Source organism: Gorilla gorilla, chromosome 1, assembly GCF_029281585.2.
Source record: "Gorilla gorilla gorilla isolate KB3781 chromosome 1, NHGRI_mGorGor1-v2.1_pri, whole genome shotgun sequence".
Classification (NCBI taxonomy): Eukaryota; Metazoa; Chordata; class Mammalia; order Primates; family Hominidae; genus Gorilla; species Gorilla gorilla.
The window spans coordinates 195,865,357-195,881,991 of NC_073224.2; the positions used below are offsets into that span (position 1 = coordinate 195,865,357).

At 43.8% G+C, this 16,635-nt stretch overlaps 1 long non-coding RNA gene across 3 annotated transcripts in view; it reads right to left on the reverse strand.

Annotated features, from left to right (window-relative positions):
• Positions 1-2,547: 2,547 nt before the first annotated feature.
• LOC109028894 (uncharacterized) overlaps positions 2,548-16,635 on the reverse strand; it is a 45,390-nt gene continuing 31,302 nt past the window's right edge. For 2 of the 3 annotated variants that reach the window (XR_010131319.1, XR_010131317.1), the window contains exon 7: positions 2,986-3,900. This is a non-coding gene — a long non-coding RNA (uncharacterized lncRNA). Of the gene's footprint in view, positions 3,901-16,635 lie in introns of all 3 variants that reach the window. The other variant, XR_010131318.1, reaches the window with a different exon arrangement.

Here is a 16,635-nt window from a genome sequence, read left to right on the forward strand (position 1 = left end):
CATGCCACTGCACTCCAGCCTGGGCGACAGAGTGAGACTCTGTCTCAAAAAAAGAAAAAAAAAAGACATGGAGGGATTAGTGCAGGCACAAATAGAAAAATGGGTAAAACAGACAGGCTAGAAATGGACCCAAGCATATATGGATTCCTGATCTATGACAGAGCCGTCAACAAAGAATAGGGGGAGGATGTTCTTTTCAAAACATGGCGCTCAGACAATTGGCTATCTGGATGGAAAAAATGAAGTTGAACTCTGATCTCATACCATATATGAAATATTTTCCAGGAGGATTAAATCTGACTGATTTTGTCAATCAGGTTCCAGTCAGGAAAAAGAAACCATACCAGTAATTTGAACAGGGAAATTTTAATATAAAGAATTACTAGGCCAGGCATAGTGGCTCACGTCTGTAATGCTAGCACTTTGAGAGACTGAGGTGGGAGGATCGCTTGAGCCCAGGAGTTTGAGACCAGCCGGGGCAACATAGTGAGACCTCACCTCTATGAAAAATAACAAAAAATGTAGCTAAGCATGGTGGCAGTATGTGCCTATAGTCCCAGCTACTTGGGAGGCTGAGGTGGGAGAATTGCTTTAGCCCAGGAGGTCGAGGCTGAACTGTGATTTGTGCCAACACGCTCCAACCTGGGCAACAGAGCAAGACTGTCTCAAAAAAAAAAAAAAAAAAAAAGAAGAAGAAGAAGAAAAGAAAAGAATGATTAACTAGTCACAAGGGGTTAACTAAATTAAATGTGCAGAGAACTCCGAATAATACAGGCATAGCAGATGTAGGGAGCAGACACCCTCTCTATGGTGAAGGCAGAGTACCAAGGAAAGGAGTAAGCTTGGAATAGAGCTGCCCATGAATTAAAGAAGAAAATATGAGATCATCTAATTAAAGGCAGAAAAAAGGATTTGATAAAAATTCAACATACTGTTAAAGAAAATTAAAATGGAGGAAGAACATACTTTATCAGCTACCAAGACTTATTGTAAAATATGATAATTAAGACATGGAGGGGCCAGGCACGGTGTCTCATGCCTGTAATCCCAGCACTTTGGGAGGCTGAGGTTGAGATTCAGACCTCCCTGTAGAGGGTGTCACTGTGCTCCACTGGATGGGAGAGAAGGTACCACAGACCAGGGTGGCAGGAAGGAAACGGTCCACCGGGGCACTGGTGAAACTTGCTAGGAAACCACCTGTTGTGAGGGTGCCTAGCTGGGAAACTGCCTGCTGGCATCCACACCAGTGGAACAAGAAGGAAAAGCGGCCGGGCACAGCAGCTCGTGTCTGTAATCCCAGCACTCTGGGAGGCCGAGGTGGGCAGATCATGAGGTCAGGAGATTGAGACCATCCTGGCTAACACGGTGAAACCCTGTCTCTACTAAAATACAAAAAATTAGCCGGGCGTACTGGCACGCACCTATAGTCCCAGCTACTCAGGGGGCTGAGGTAGGGGAATTGCTTGAACCCAGGAGGCGGAGGTTGCAGTGAGCCGAGATCGCGCCACTGCACTGCACTGCAGCCTGGCAACAGGGCAAAACTCCTTCAAAAAAAAAAAAAAAGAAGGAAAAGCACCAGAACCAGGAAGAGGAGCCCCTTCCTCTGGCAATCACCCTCCAGCAGTTTCTTCTGGCAAGATCTACCATTGTGTCAGGTGACAAAGCAGAAATGTTTACAAGGTCTGGCTCCAGTATCACAAAGCAGGGCAAAGAAGATTGGATTTGGAGTCAAGCAGCAATAAATCGCATAGTAACTGTGTAACTACCTAAATGTGAAAGGCAAAATCATAAAGCTTTCAGAAGACATTATAAAAGAATAGCTTGCCTCATGGTTTCAGTGTTATTAAGACATCTACAGCACCAACCATAAAGGAACTGATTGATCATTTTGCCAAATTAAGTAAACTTCTGTTCAACAAAAGTCATCATTAAGGCAGCAAAAAAACTAATCCTCAGAGTGGGAGAAGATATTTGCAGCATACATAATCAATAAGGGACTAGTATCCAGAAAATATAAAGAGCAGGATGTGGCAGATGTATTTTCCAAAGACGGCTGCAACAATAACTCCAATTCCACGCACTTCTGTACAATGTGACCTTGACATTCCCTCCACTGAGACGAAAGACCTATATCTGCTCACCTTTAGAGATTCACTTATAACCAACAGAATGCAACAGAAGTAACGTTCAAGGCCATACACTGCTGCCTGGTTTACCTGGGACACTCGCCTTTGAAGCCTTGAGCTGACATGCAAGAATTCTGACTGCGTAGAGGCCTGTGCTTGAAGAAGCAGAGATCACACGGAGAAACTCCATGAAGGTTTTCTAGCCAGTTGCCCCAGCTGAGGCCCCAAACAATAGTCAGCATCAACCACCAGATATGTTAGTGAAATACCTACAGATAATTTTACCCCTCAGCCACTGAGTCACTTCCAGACTTTGAGTCTTACCAGCTGAATCCCCAGACATCACAGAGCAGACACAAGCCATACCTACTGTGTCCCGTCTAAATTAATGAACCATAGAATTCACGAGCCTAGTAAAATAATTGTTTTATGCCACCGAGTTTTGGAGTAATTTGTTATATAGCAGTAGTTAACTGGAACATCTTACAAATCCATTTTTTTCTTTTTTCTTTTTTATTTATTTTTTGAGACAGAGTCTTGCTCTGTCACCTAGGCTGGAGTGCAGTGGCGCAATATTGGCTCACTGCAACCTCCACCTCCTAGGTTCAAGCGATTCTCCTGCCTCAGCCTCCCAAGTAGCTGGGATTACAGGCGCACACCACCACAACTAGCTAATTTTTGTATTTTTAGTGGAGGCGGGGTTTCACCATGTTGGCCAGGCTGGTCTTGAACTCCTGACCTCAACTAATCTGCCCGCCTCGGCCTTCCAAAGTGCTGGGATTACAGGAGTGAGCCACTTTTTCTTTTTTTTTAAAAAAAAAAAAGAAAGAAAGAAAAAGGCTGGGTGCAGTGGCTCACACCTGTAATCCCAGCACTTTGGGAGGCTGAGTAGGAGGATCACTTGATGCCAGGAGTTCAAGACCAGCCTGAGCAGCATAGTAAGACCTGTCTCTATGCGGAAAAAAAAAGGCCAGGCATGGTGGTAGTGGTGCACACCTGTAGTTCCAGCTACTTGGGAGGCCGAGATGGGATAATTGCTTGAGCCCAGGAGTTCGAGGTTTCAGTGAGCTATGATTACATCACTGCACTCTAGCCAGGGCAACAGAGCAAGATTCTGTCTTAAAAAGAAAGAAAGAAAGAAAAAAAGACAACCCAATAGAAAAATCAGTAGAAAACTTAAACAAGCACTTCACAAATGAAGAAATCCAATAAACATAGGAAAAGTTAGCCAACCCCATTCATAATCAAGAAAATGCAAATTAAAACCACAATGAGATACACTCAACAAAATGACACCATTTTTAAAGTCTGACATTTGAAGAGGTGATGAAGAGGTGGAGTAATAGGAATTTCCTTCACCTAGATCCTCTTGAAAGCAGAGTCTGAGACAAGGATTAATGTGGTAATGCTTTCTTTGGGATGTGCCAGCTCAGGGCAGTGAGGGTGAGGGAGGAAGAGAAGTGAAGCAGAGGAAGATACAATACAATGTTATTGTGCTGATTGCTGCCTTGCAGCAAGCTTCCAAGAGACACAGCAGGTTGTTCATTAAATGTGGTCATGCTTCAAGTGGGAAGGGTTGCAAGGAGCAATGAGAAGGGAGGGAGATTTATCTTCCTGGTTTCCTCCCTTTTCCTGTTCCCATTAGTCAAGGTTTGCATCATATGGAGCTATTCCTCTGCGAATCCAGACATCTCCCATGGGCCTCTGGCTGCCTCCATGGTGTGGCTTTCATCCAAATCTGAATGTAGACAGGTGACCAGGTGCAGTTTGGGTGCTTAGAAAGAGAAAAGAAGGCAATTAGAGGAATCTGAGAAGGCACGTGAAGTTTGTGTCATAATAAGATTCTCATACACTGCTGATGGAATACAGAATTGGTGCAACCACTTTGGGGAAAGGTTTGGCAGTGCATGCTAAAGTTGAAAATGTAATACCCTACAACCTAGCAACTCTGCTCCGAGGTTCATGACTTTCAGAAATTTGTGTACAGATTTACAGAACTAGATCACATAAACAAAAATGTTAATATCAGCATGTTTTGCTGTAGACAAAAACTAGAGGTAATTCAGGTGCCCATCAAAGGGAGAATGAGCAAATAAATTGTTGTTTGTTCTCACCATACACATGAGGGAAAAAATGTTTTATAATTTACAGAAAATAGGGAAAAAGATGTCAGTCTGAAGGAGCTTGGTTAATATGGACCTTGAACAAAATAGGATTCTCAGAGGATTGTTACATTGGCAAGGCAAATCCAAATATTGTTTAGAAGAGAAAATGACGGACTTCAAGGACTCTACTTGGCTGGCCTTAATGACAATTTATACCTATGTTAGAAACACTTATTAGACCCCGGTCTAATAATATTTGTATTTGACCCTGGTCAAATAATAATATTTGAATACCTGGTTCAAATAAGCATTCTTTCTTATAAGTCAAATTTACATACAACAGGAATGGTAGCAAATTCAACTGTGATTTTTACAAAATCACATGCATTGTGATTTTATTCTAGCCATGAAAAAAATGTGTGCCCTCCTTAGTAAATAACACTACTATACATTCCAGAAAATGCCAAAGTATCAAACACCAGATTGAGAATTGAGACCTATGCTGTTATGCTGTTGTGTTGGTAGCCTACTAAGATAACTAGAAACAAAGTTACATGAGGAATTATAATTATACTGGGAATAATAGCTTTGTGTGTATGTGACAATAACTAATGTATACGTGTATGTGTGTGTGTGTGTGCACTTTGTTAGCCAGGCTGGTCTTGAACTCCTGACCTCAAGTCATCTGCCTGCCTCAGCCTCTCAAAGCACTGGGATTACAGGCATGAGCCGTCGCACCCCACCTTGATAATTCCTCTTGAAGGTAAGAAGAATACAGAGTAGTTATAACCTGGTGAGCAATGCGAGAAGCCTTGTCCACTGACTGGTCAGTCTGGAGCAGTGACTGGGGTCCCAAGTGAGATTCCATTTCAATGCTCTGTTTTTCATAACTTATAGACACTGTTCCAGGGTTTCCTGACATTATAAATAAAGAAGAAGAGGGCCTTCTGAGAAGTCAGATTGTTTTTTAGCACAAAGACTATTTTAATCTCTCAGGCTTGGAACCCTAGTCGCAATGCTTGTGATAATGCCAATATTTGTAAAAGCATACTTTAGAAAATTTCAGAAAGTCATTTATTATGTCTGTTGCAGGAAATAGTGCTAGTTCGTGAAATATGCTTGTTAATATTTACTGAAGTCACTAAGTGAGAAGAAGCAGTTCCCTCTGTCTTTCTTCCCACAGTTGCTTATATTAACTATGTCCCTGGCAGCTTCTAGACACACAGTGCAAAGCTGTCTGTCTTCCCCTGGGTGGGCAGACGGGAATGGGGAAGGTATGGTGGCAGAGATGGAGACCTCTTGTCGATGACAAAGGAACGGAAGGGGAGAGAGGTGGAACAGACACGGCATTGGCAATGGCAACAGAAGGAGGCTAGCCACAATGGTGGCATCAAAAGGCAATGAGGATGAGGAGAGGGGATGTTGATGGGGACAGAGACCAGAGAGGAGAAAGGAGTTAGAAGGCAAATTAGGGGAGGGGAGGAGGAGATAAAACATAAACGAGATGAAGATGGGTACACATGGGGTGAGGATGGTACGGGGGATGATGGTAGGGGCATGATGAGGATGACAGCAGAAATGGGCCTGAATGTTTGCTTGGACAGATGGGGAAGGAGAATGGGAAGAGATGTGAGTTATAGATGAACAGAATAAAAATAAGGGTAGAATGAGAACTGAGCATGTTGCAATGGACATGGAGAAGAGACTCACTTATTCCTTCTTTCTCAAATATTGTTGAGGGGGTCAGCTACTGCGTGCCAGGAACTATTCTAAGAGTTGGGGATACAGTGGCAAATAAGACTAAGTCTCTTCCCTCATGAAACTTTTGTGGTAGTAAGGAAAACAGAAAATAAATTTGCTATATTATAATGAGAAGTGCTACAAATGAAAGTAAAGGAGAAAAAAAGTAAAGCAAAAGAGAGTGATGGAGAACATCATTCTAGAAAGGTGGTCAGAAAAGACTTCTACAAAGAGCAGACGCTGGAGCCGAGGGAAGTGAAACAGGAAGCCAGGCAGGTGTCTTGGGAAGGGCTCCCCAGGGGAGTGCAGCAGTGCTCAGGTCCCTCCCAGCCAGGGCCAGCCTCTCTGCTTGGGGAATGGATCTCCTCCTCTCTCAACAAAAGGATTCAGTTCCTCAAATATTTCTCTTCTCTTGCCTCTCTTTTCCCTGTCTACTGGATCGATCTCAGAAATACACAGAAATAATCTGCTGTTATTTACCATATCCTTGAAAAAAAATACTCTCATGGGCCAGGCACAGTAGCTCATGCCTGTAATCCCAGCACTCTGGGAGGCCGAGGTGGGTGGATCACCTGAGGTCAGGAGTTGGAGACCAGCCTGGCCAACATGGTGAAACCCTGTCCTACTAAAAATACAAAAATTAGCCAGGTGTGATGGCAGGCACCTGAAGTCCCAGCTACTTGGGAGGCTGAGGCTGGAGAATCGCTTGAACCCAGGAGGCAGAGGTTGCGGTGAGCCGAGATCGCACCATTGCACTCCAACCTGGGCGACGGAGTGAGACTCTGTCTCAAAAAAAAAAAAAAAAAAAAAAAAAAAGAAGAAGAAGAAGAAGAAGAAGAAATCTCTCATGATCCTAACTTTCCCTCCAGCTCACACCCATCTTACTATACCTTTTTACAGCAAAATTCCTTGAAAGAATTGTCTACCCAACTACTCCAATTCCTCTCTGTCCTTTCTCTCTTGAACATGTTACAATAAGCTTTTGCTGACACCATTTCCTGACGCTGCTCTTGTCACCATCATTAATGACCTTCCTCTTATTAAATCTTATGCACTCAATTCTCAGACCTCTGCTTACTTGATCTTTGACACAGCTGATCACTTCCTCCTCCTTCAAACACCTATTTCTCTAGGCTTCTGGGATGCTACGTTTTCCGATTTTCCTCCTACATGACTACCTCTTCCTTCTCCAGCTCTTCTTTCCAGCCTCTTACTGTCAGAGGCTCTGGGGGCTCCTGGGCCTCTTCTATTTTCTATTCACATTTATATCCTTGGTGCCCGCATCTACTCTTGTGGTTTTATTTCTTTTTATTTATTATTTTTGTTATTATTATTTTACAGACAAGGTCTTGCTCTGTCACCCATGCTGGGGTGCAGTGGTGTGATCATAGCTCTCTGCAGCCTCGAACTCCCGGGCATCCTCTTGCCTCAGCCTCCCCAGTGGCTAGGACTACAGGCATGTGCCATCATGCTGGCCTATTTATTTATTTATTTTTGTAGAGACAGGATCTTGCTATGTTGCCCAGGCTGGTCTCAAACTCCTGGCCTCAAGGGATCCTCTCACCCCTCCCAAAGTTCTGGGATTATAGGCATGAGCCACTGCAGCTGGCCCACTCTTGTGGTTTTAAATACCACCCACACACTGATGACTCACAAATGTGCAGCTCCAGCTCAGATCAGTCCCCTGAATCCAGACTCTTAAGACCTGACTGGATTTCTAAGGGGCATTTCCATTAACACATCTAAAACTGTCCTCCTTGTCTTCCCACCCAAACCCACACTTCCCACTATCTTCCCATCTCAGTGCAACTCCTTCCTTCCAGTTGCTCAGGCAAAAAACAAAAAAAAAAAACCTGGGTTCCTTTCTTTTTTCTCTCCCCACACATCCAAATCCATCAACAAGTCCTGTTGTATCCGCCTTCAAAATATGTTCAGAATCTTACCAATTCTCACCACCTCCATCATTACCACCCAAGTCCAAGTCACCATGATCACTTGCCCAGTCATGATTGTCCCCCCGTCCCCCCCAGAAAAAAACAGTAGGAGGAAGAGGAGGAGGCAAAGGGCAGCCCAGGTGGCAGAGAGGAGCAACAGTGTGATGGGGGTGGAGGGGAAGCTCCAGGTAGTTAACTACTACTGGAGCAGACAGCAGGTAGCCAAGAGTGAGGAGAGCTATGCTGAGGTGGTCTCAGGAACCAGAACGTGGGAAGTCTGGAATGCCACCCTAGGAGCTTGGATTTATGCTGAGCCAACGAGGACCCATAGAAACCTCACTAGATTGGCTTCAGCAAGGAAAATGGGTTGAGGAAGTAGAGACTGGGAAGCCCAATAGGAGGCAGTTGTGACCTGCCAATTGTAGCAGTGACTAGGACAAGGGAGGTGGCCATGAAAGTGGAGGGAAGTGAGCAAATTCAAGCTTTTGAGGAAGTGGAGCCAACAGGACTGTTGGTTGTAGGCGGGGTCATAGGACAGAAAGGCTTGAGCTTGGGGCCTGAGTGGATGAAGATGCTTCTCACTGACACAGGGAAGGCTGGAGAAGGAAGGGTTCATGGGGGAGATAAGGAATCAATTTTGGACTTAGTGAATTTAAGTACCTGAAAGAGTTCATGGTTGGATATAAAGGCCTAGAGCTAAGGAGCCAAGGGTGAGCTGGGAAGATATTTAGAAGTAACCTAAGTGTAGACGGTGACTGAAACCATAGGAGGGGTGAGCTGTGGAGAGGGATAGAAAAGACCCAGCTCAGAGCTCCAACAACACAAACATTTCCAGGAAGAAGAACCTTGAGGAAGTCAGGAAAGGAGGGGAGTAAGAAGTGGAAGGGAACCAGGAGAGCTGTTGGAGAATACAGTTGACTTCTGCTGAGAGGGTCACAGCTGAGCATGAAACACACCCATTGGATTTATCACAGTGATGCTCATTGGTGACCTCGGGAGGAGCAGTTAGGACGTGATGGTGTCTGAAGTTGCAGGGGGTTGAGGAATAAGAGGTGAGGAAGAGGTTTGACCGCAGGGCTGAATTAACACCTTTAAAAGATTATGGTTCCCATCCTCCTACAAGTAATACAAAGTGAGTTTTTTTATTTTCAAAATAACATAAAAATATATAAACGTTAAAATTAAAATAAACTTTCTAAATTATTTTAATTGCAGTTAACTTACTTGCAAATTTGTATTAAAAATAACTGTCTTTCCCCTTCCCCTGTTCAATAACGCTTATTTGCTGTGTTGTCCTTCTTTGTTGGTGCCTCAAACATGTGCTTTGTTTGTCTACTTGGTAATCCCATAGGGTTTGGCTCTGATAAAGACAAGGGAGGTGGGAGGCTCACTGGAGCCCAGGAGTTCAAAGCTACAGCAAGCTGTGATCATGCCCCTGCACTCCAGCCTGGGCAACAGAGCAAGACCCTGTCTCAAAAAAAAAAAAAAAAAGAGACGAGGGAAAAGGGAGAGGTGAGAATGTGGGGTAGAATGGTTTTTCAGCCATAAAAAATAACGAAATCATGTATTTGACTGCAACGTGGGTGGAACTGGAGGCCATTATCCTAAGTGAAACACCTCAGACACAGAAAAACAAATACCACGTGTTCTGTCTTATAAGTGGGAGCTAAATAATGTGTACACGTGGAAGTAGAGTGTGGAATGACAGACAATGGAAATTCGGAAGGGCGAGAGGGTGGAGGGGGGTGGATGATGAGAAATCACTTAATGGGTTCAATGTATGTTACTCCAGTGATGGATCCACCACAAGCCCTGACTTCACCACTATACAAAATATCAATGTAACAAAATTACACTTGTGCCCCATAAATGCATGCAAATTTAAAAAATCACTTAAAAAATTAAAAAGGAGGTTTGGTAGAGGGAGATTTGGGGACTTTTTAAAATAATGGAGGCTTTATCATGTTTATAGGCTACAGACAAGAACTAATTGACTTAGAGACTAAAATGCAAGAAAGAAGGATGAATCAATAAAACCAGAGGGTCAAAGGTGGGGGGAGTGCAGAGCACAGAAGGGACGGGCTGAGGGTGTGGCGTCCAGATTCCGCCCTCCCCTACCCATGGGCTACTGGAGGCAAAAGACACCCACCGAGCACAGCGGCCACAGAGACACGCATCGCCGACGCTGGGGCAGGAGCAGATGCTAAGGTTGCACAAGAGCAGGCAAAAGAGAAAGAGGAAGTTGGCACCTTTTGGATTGGAACATGGCATCCTGACCCAGAATACAGGGTGCTTTCCCACCAAAGCAGCGAGGGTTAAAAAACAGACTCTGTCTTTCCCTCAGCATCCCCCAAGGTTAGGACTAGGGTGATATGGTGTAGGTGTTCATCCCCTCCAAATCTCAGTTGAAATGTGATCCCCCAGTGTTGGAAGTGGGGCCTAGTGGGAGGTGTTTAGGTCTCGGAGGCGGATCCCTCATGAATGGCTTCATGCTGTCCTTGCAATAATGAGTGATTTCTCGCTGAGTTACGAGAGATCTGCTTGTTTAAAAGAGTGTGGCTCCTCCTATCTTCTCTCTCTCTCTCTCTCTCTCTCTCTCTCTCTCTCTCTCTCACCATGTAACACACTGGCTCCCCTCCACCTTCCACGGCAGTTGTAAGCTCCCTGAGGCCTCCCCAGAAGCAGATGCTTCCTGACAGCCTGCAGAACCATAAGCCAAAATAAACCTCTTTTCTTTATTAGTTAACCAGCCTCAGGTATTTCTTCATAGCAAAGCAAGAACAGACTAACACATAAGGGGAGAAGGAAAGCCAGCTAGACTGGGGTGGACCCCTCTGGCCAAGGCCTCCTGCCCAGGAAAGCCCTCCTCCCATGCTGAACCCCCACCCCTATCCTGCCAGGGAGTGTCCTATCCATCTCCTGGTAGGATGTGAGGACTGGAAGACCCTGTCCTGAAATGTCTCCCACCCAGACCTGCCTCAGTTTGCAGACTTTTACCTCTCCACATGAGTGATCATTAAAATACACATTTCTGTGAGGGGAGGGGGTCAGGCCCTGACCCCTGAGAGGAGGCATGTGGCTGGGGGAGGAGAATAAATGCAGAAAGCAGAGGTAAGGATTCTAAGGCCACTCAGCTAGTGATGTCACCAGTGGTGACCCCAGAAATTCTATGTAAAAGCGCACAGGGTCACAATTGTGTTACAACAGGGGATGGGCCAGGGGACAAACTATTTTTACTCAGATTAGGCATTTTCTGCCTAGCTTGGGGGAGAATGAGGAAGTGTGTTGAGTGTCTAAACTCTCCACAAGCTTCCGTTTGGTGCCACTCTGGAGAAAACATAACCCCAGCCTGTGACCCTGGAGAATCATGCTGGCAGAGCAAGGGTTAAAGCTTCCTGTGAGGGCAGGGGCCAGCCCTCCTGTGAGGCCAGAATGTTCCAGTCCAGACTGAGGCAGGCAGCTTGGGAAAAACTGCCCACCACCTAATGAATCAGATATCACATTAGCTTGAGATTAAGGCCAAGGCCGAAGGGCAGGGGAAGGGAGGAGGCTGCTGACAGAGAAGCTTGGTTCTCTCTGCCCCAGTAACACGGAGGTGGTGGGGGCTACATAGTAACTGGAGGGCCCTGCCCCAGGAGCTCTCCTGCTCACCCCACTCCTGGCTGGTATGTCCTCACCTCAGTGAGACTTTTCCCGTAAAGAGGGGCCTCAAGGTGAGGTGCTCAGGACCCAGAAACTGGAATGAGACGCTGATGAAAGGGGCTGGGCGCAGTGGCTCACACCTGTAATCCCAGCACTTTGAGAGGTGGGCAGATCGCTTGAGGTCAGGAGTTTGAGACAGCCTAAACAACATGGTGAGACCCCATCTCTGCCAAAAACGCAAAAATTACCCAGGCATGGTGACATGCACCTGTAATCCTAGCTACTCAGGAGGCTGAGGCAGGAGAATTGCTTGAACCCAGGGGGCGGAGATTATAGTGAGCCGAGATCACACCACTGCACTCCAGCCTGGGTGACAAAGCAAACTCTGTCTCAAAAAGAGAAAGAAAAAAAAAAGTGCTGAGGAAAGGGCTTGTCCTGTCCTTCTCATGCCCAGATGGGGAAGAAAGGTCAGTGCTGCCTGAGGCTCAGAGAACCCAGGCTTGTGCTTCCAGGGTACACAGGAAACACAGACCCTCTTGGTTCTGCTCCTCCCAGCCTCTCCTGTCCTGCTCTGTCCCACCCCTACCTAATTCTGATCTGGCCCCAGGTTATCCCCACCCTTCCCCCATGAGGTCAGGGTGGCATTGGCTCACTGTTGGTGCTCTGCCCTGGTCAGTGCACCCTGCCCCAGTCGCTGTGACAGTGAGCTGCTCCTTCTCTAAATAATCACATATTCTCAACCAAATGCGGCCAACTCCTTCAGGAAGTTCTGCACCCTCTCTGGGGTACAAAGGGACATCCCACCAGCCTCAAACAGAAACAAATTCTGTGGTATAATTTATGCTCCAGTGCTCCCTGTGGGTCCAGCCTGAAGACAGTATCCACACACTTGCTTAGCTTTCTTCCTCTGTCCTATCCTGTTTCTCTCCCACCTCTTCTTCTGAGAGGACTCCTCTCATAAATCACTGGAAGAAGAATATTCATGTCAGACTCTGTTCTCGGGAACCTGACCTAAGAGCCTTGCTTATGTCACTCATAACCAGTATCGCCCAAGATGCTACATCAACCACAATACATTGTCTCAAAATTCAGCTTTATCTAGTACCTAATACCTTGTGATACATCCCTTTCTGTTTAAACAGAGTATTGCAGATCCTGTTGTCTGCAAAACCAAGAACTTTGATCAATAAAATGATTCACACCAGAAATGGTTGCAGCAACCATCACTCAAGGGAGTGGGAGTCTGACCTAGAAGGGGACTTCTTGACCCAGTTGAGTGTGAAGGCAATGAAGATTCTAATAGCGTTAGAGGATTAGACATTATATATTGTTTGTTTTTAAAAATAATATAATAAAAAATGAGCTCAACACTCATCCCAAGAGTTAAATGTTATCGATCACTTAGTTCTACCCATACCTCCTCCGAGAGGTAACCACTATTTGAGAATGTCATCTATATAGATGCCTAAATGAAATATTGTTTTGTTTTGCTTGTTTTTGATCTTTATAAAAAGAGTGCTCTTCAAGACTTGCTTTATTGCTCAAAATTATGTTACTAAGATTATCCATGTTGTGGCATGGATAGGAGTATCATTCATTTTTACTGCTGTGTCATATTCCATCTGTGAGTACACTACAGTCTATCCACTCTGTAGTCACCAGGCATTTGAATGGTTCTTTTATTTGCGCTCTTACATATAGCGCTACTGGCTACACTCCTGTCAGATGTCTTCTGATGTACCTGTGCAAGAATTTCTCCTGGGTATATACCCAAGAGTTGAATATCTGGGTATGTGATTGTTCAATAACACAAGATAATGACAAATTGTTTTTCCAGAGTGGATATTCAATTTATACACCAACCATTAATGTATAAGAGATCTCACTGACCAATATTCTCTTTAGAAAGCTGGCCAGGCATGGTGGCTCTTGCCTGAAATCCCAGCACTCTGGGAGGCTGAGGTGGGAGGATTGCTTGAGCCCAGGAGTTCAAGACCAGCCTAGGCAACATATCAAGACCCCATCTCTTAAAAAAAAAAAAAAAAAAAGGAAAGTATTATCATACGCCTTAATTTTTTGTTGCTTTTTTTTGGGAGGGTTTTTTGTTTGTTTGTTTTGAGGAAAGGTCTCACTCTGTTGTCCAGGCTGGTGTACAGTGGTGCAATCATGGCTCACTGCAGCCTTGACCTCACAGCTCAAGCAATCCTCCCCCCTCAGTCTCCCAAGTAGCTGAGAACACAGGTTCATACCACTATGCCTAGCTATTTTTTAAAATTTTTTGTAGAGACGGGGGTCTCACTGTATTGCCCAGGCTGGCCTGGAACTTCTAAGTTCAAGTGATTTTCCCACCTCGGTCTCCCAAAGTGCTGGGATTATAGGTGTGAGCCACAGTGCCCAGCCCATACTTCTTAGTTTTTGCCAATTGAATGGATGTAAATGATATCTTATTCTAGACTTAACTACATTTCCCTGATTATTAATAAAGTTGAGTATTTTCCATCCATTTATTGCCCATTCATGTTTCTTTTTCTGAAGGAAATTTGCTAATTTTTCTATTGAATTACTTCTATATTTCTTACTATTTTACAGGCATTATCTGCACATACTAGATACTGTTTGTTGATTATATATATTATAAATATCTTCTTTGCTTGTGGCATGTATTTTTATTTCTTCTAATGTATAATAAATAAACAGAAGTAATACAGCTATTAAGGATTATTTTAGGCTGGGAGCAGTGGCTCATGCCTGTAATTACAGCAATTTGGGAGGCCAAGGCAGGGGATCACTTGAGGCCACAAGTTTGAGACCAGCCTGGGCAACATGGTGAAACCCCGTCTCTACTAAAAATACAAAAATTAGCCTGGCGTGGTGGTGCTCAACTGTAATCCCATCTACTCAGGAGGCTGAGGCATGAGAATCACTCGAATCTAGGAGGCGGAGGTTGCAATGAGCCTACATCACACCACTGCACTTCAGCCTGGGTGACAGATGGAGACTCTGGCTCAAAAAAAAAACAAGGATTATTTTGATTCATATTATGAATACTATTATGCTGACAATTTTATGATATAATCACTAGTATTCTGGCTTGTATTACTTAAATTGTCATAAACATCTCTCTTTTTTTTTTTTTTTTAGATGGAGTCTCACTCTGTCACCCAGGCTGGAATGCAGTGGCATGATCTTGGCTCACTGCAACCTCTGCCTCCCAGGTTCAAGTGATTCTCCTGCCTCAGCTTCCCGAGTAGCTGAGATTACAGGCGTGCACTACCATGCCCGGCTAATTTTTGGTATTTTTCGTAGAGGCGGGGTTTCACCATGTTGGCCAGACTGCTCTCGAACTCCTGACCTCGTGATCTGCCCGCCTCAGCCTCCCAAAGTGCTGGGACTACAGGCATGAGCCACCACGCCCAGCCTATAAACATCTCTTGACCTTAAAACAATATAAAGTTCTTCTAAAGATACCTAGTTAGCACACTTTCTCATTAAAATTGCATTAACTTCCAATCTATTTCCATATTTATTTGAAAGTTCTTATTGTTTTTGTGCACACGATTAGCAGCTTTCAAATAATCATTAATTATTATAGCATTTTACTCATGAAATATTAAATATACATGTATACCTCAAATGACTAATAGAATTTTGGCATATAAAGCAAAGGACATTTTCATGAACCTGTATCTTGAATGGTTACCTATATGTGAAGGTGAATATTCAGATATTAACAATAAATTCACGTAACATGGCTTGGTTCATTTACTGATATTGTTATGTTGATCAGATATGACAGAAATCAACACAGTCGTGATCAAGGATCACACACAGGTTCAGGGATGTCACAAATGATACTGAAGAAGGTATTTGGCTATTTAACCTTGTAAGGGCTAGAGCCAAAGTCATAGTTGAATAGCAGATGTGAGCCAAATACTAAGTCCACAGCTAAGCTTTAGTGCATCCCTAATATGAAATTCTTCACAGTCTACATCATAAAATTATTTATATCTAGGCTTCTCTATGGATTTGCATAGAAAGTGTCTAGAATGATAACCGACAAATGTTGAAGATAATTGTCGGGGGTAGCTGCATTTGGGGCAGTTGAAAAAACTTTTTCAGTGCTTTCTGTATTAATTATTATAATAAGCATATATCTTTTTATGAGAATTTAATTAAGAATCTTTCCACAGTAACAATATCAATAATTACATATACATAACAATAAATTTTACTGGTTTTTCTCTTGTTGCCATGTTTAGCATATTATGCCTTCCTTGTTTCCCAGCTAACTTCTTGTTTATTTTTTCATTTGGCTGAAGTGCTTCCTCTGGCAGTTAGTTTAGGGAGGGTACATAGGCAGTTGTGCTAGGTATTCTCCATGTGCCTCTTTTGGTCCACTTTCCACTCTGCTCTGGCCCCGCACTGCCCTGCTGCCCCGTGGTCCTGCTAACCTTGTGAATTGCACTCAATCCTCCCTGCTTCCTAACAGCATTCAATCCAGAGTTGGCTCTGGCTTCCCTAATCCCTTCTCAGAGGCATCCAACACAAGCACAAACTCAAGTCTCCCTTACTAAGATGGTCCCAAGATTCATGCATTCTTCCTGCTGCAGCAAGCCAGATAAACTTAACTTTTATTAACTATAGGTATGGCCCTTACGGTCTTTTTGCTGATAGATTTTGACATACTATACAAACTCATTCTTTCTGAATCTATGGTTGAAGAAAATAAAATTGCCCATAAAAAGCAGAATGTTTTTATTCTCAAGCTGTGTCTAAACCCCATAAGCAGAGTCAGAATATATCCAAGTGATTATTTTAAAAAAAGAAATCAGATGACAGCTGCCCAAATCTAATGATTAATGATTTCTGGAGCAGCCCAACTGGAGAGTACTCCCAATATCATAGAAGAAGCAGCTTGCTTCTTTCCTTTCTTACAATACGCCTATGAAAAATGTCAAATATAAGAGAAACCTAGGCTGCATCTGACATAAAGATCTGACTTAGTAACAACACTTAATGATTGGTATCTATATGATTTTTTTCCATTTTATTGGGGTATAATTTAGACACAGTAATATGTACAAATCA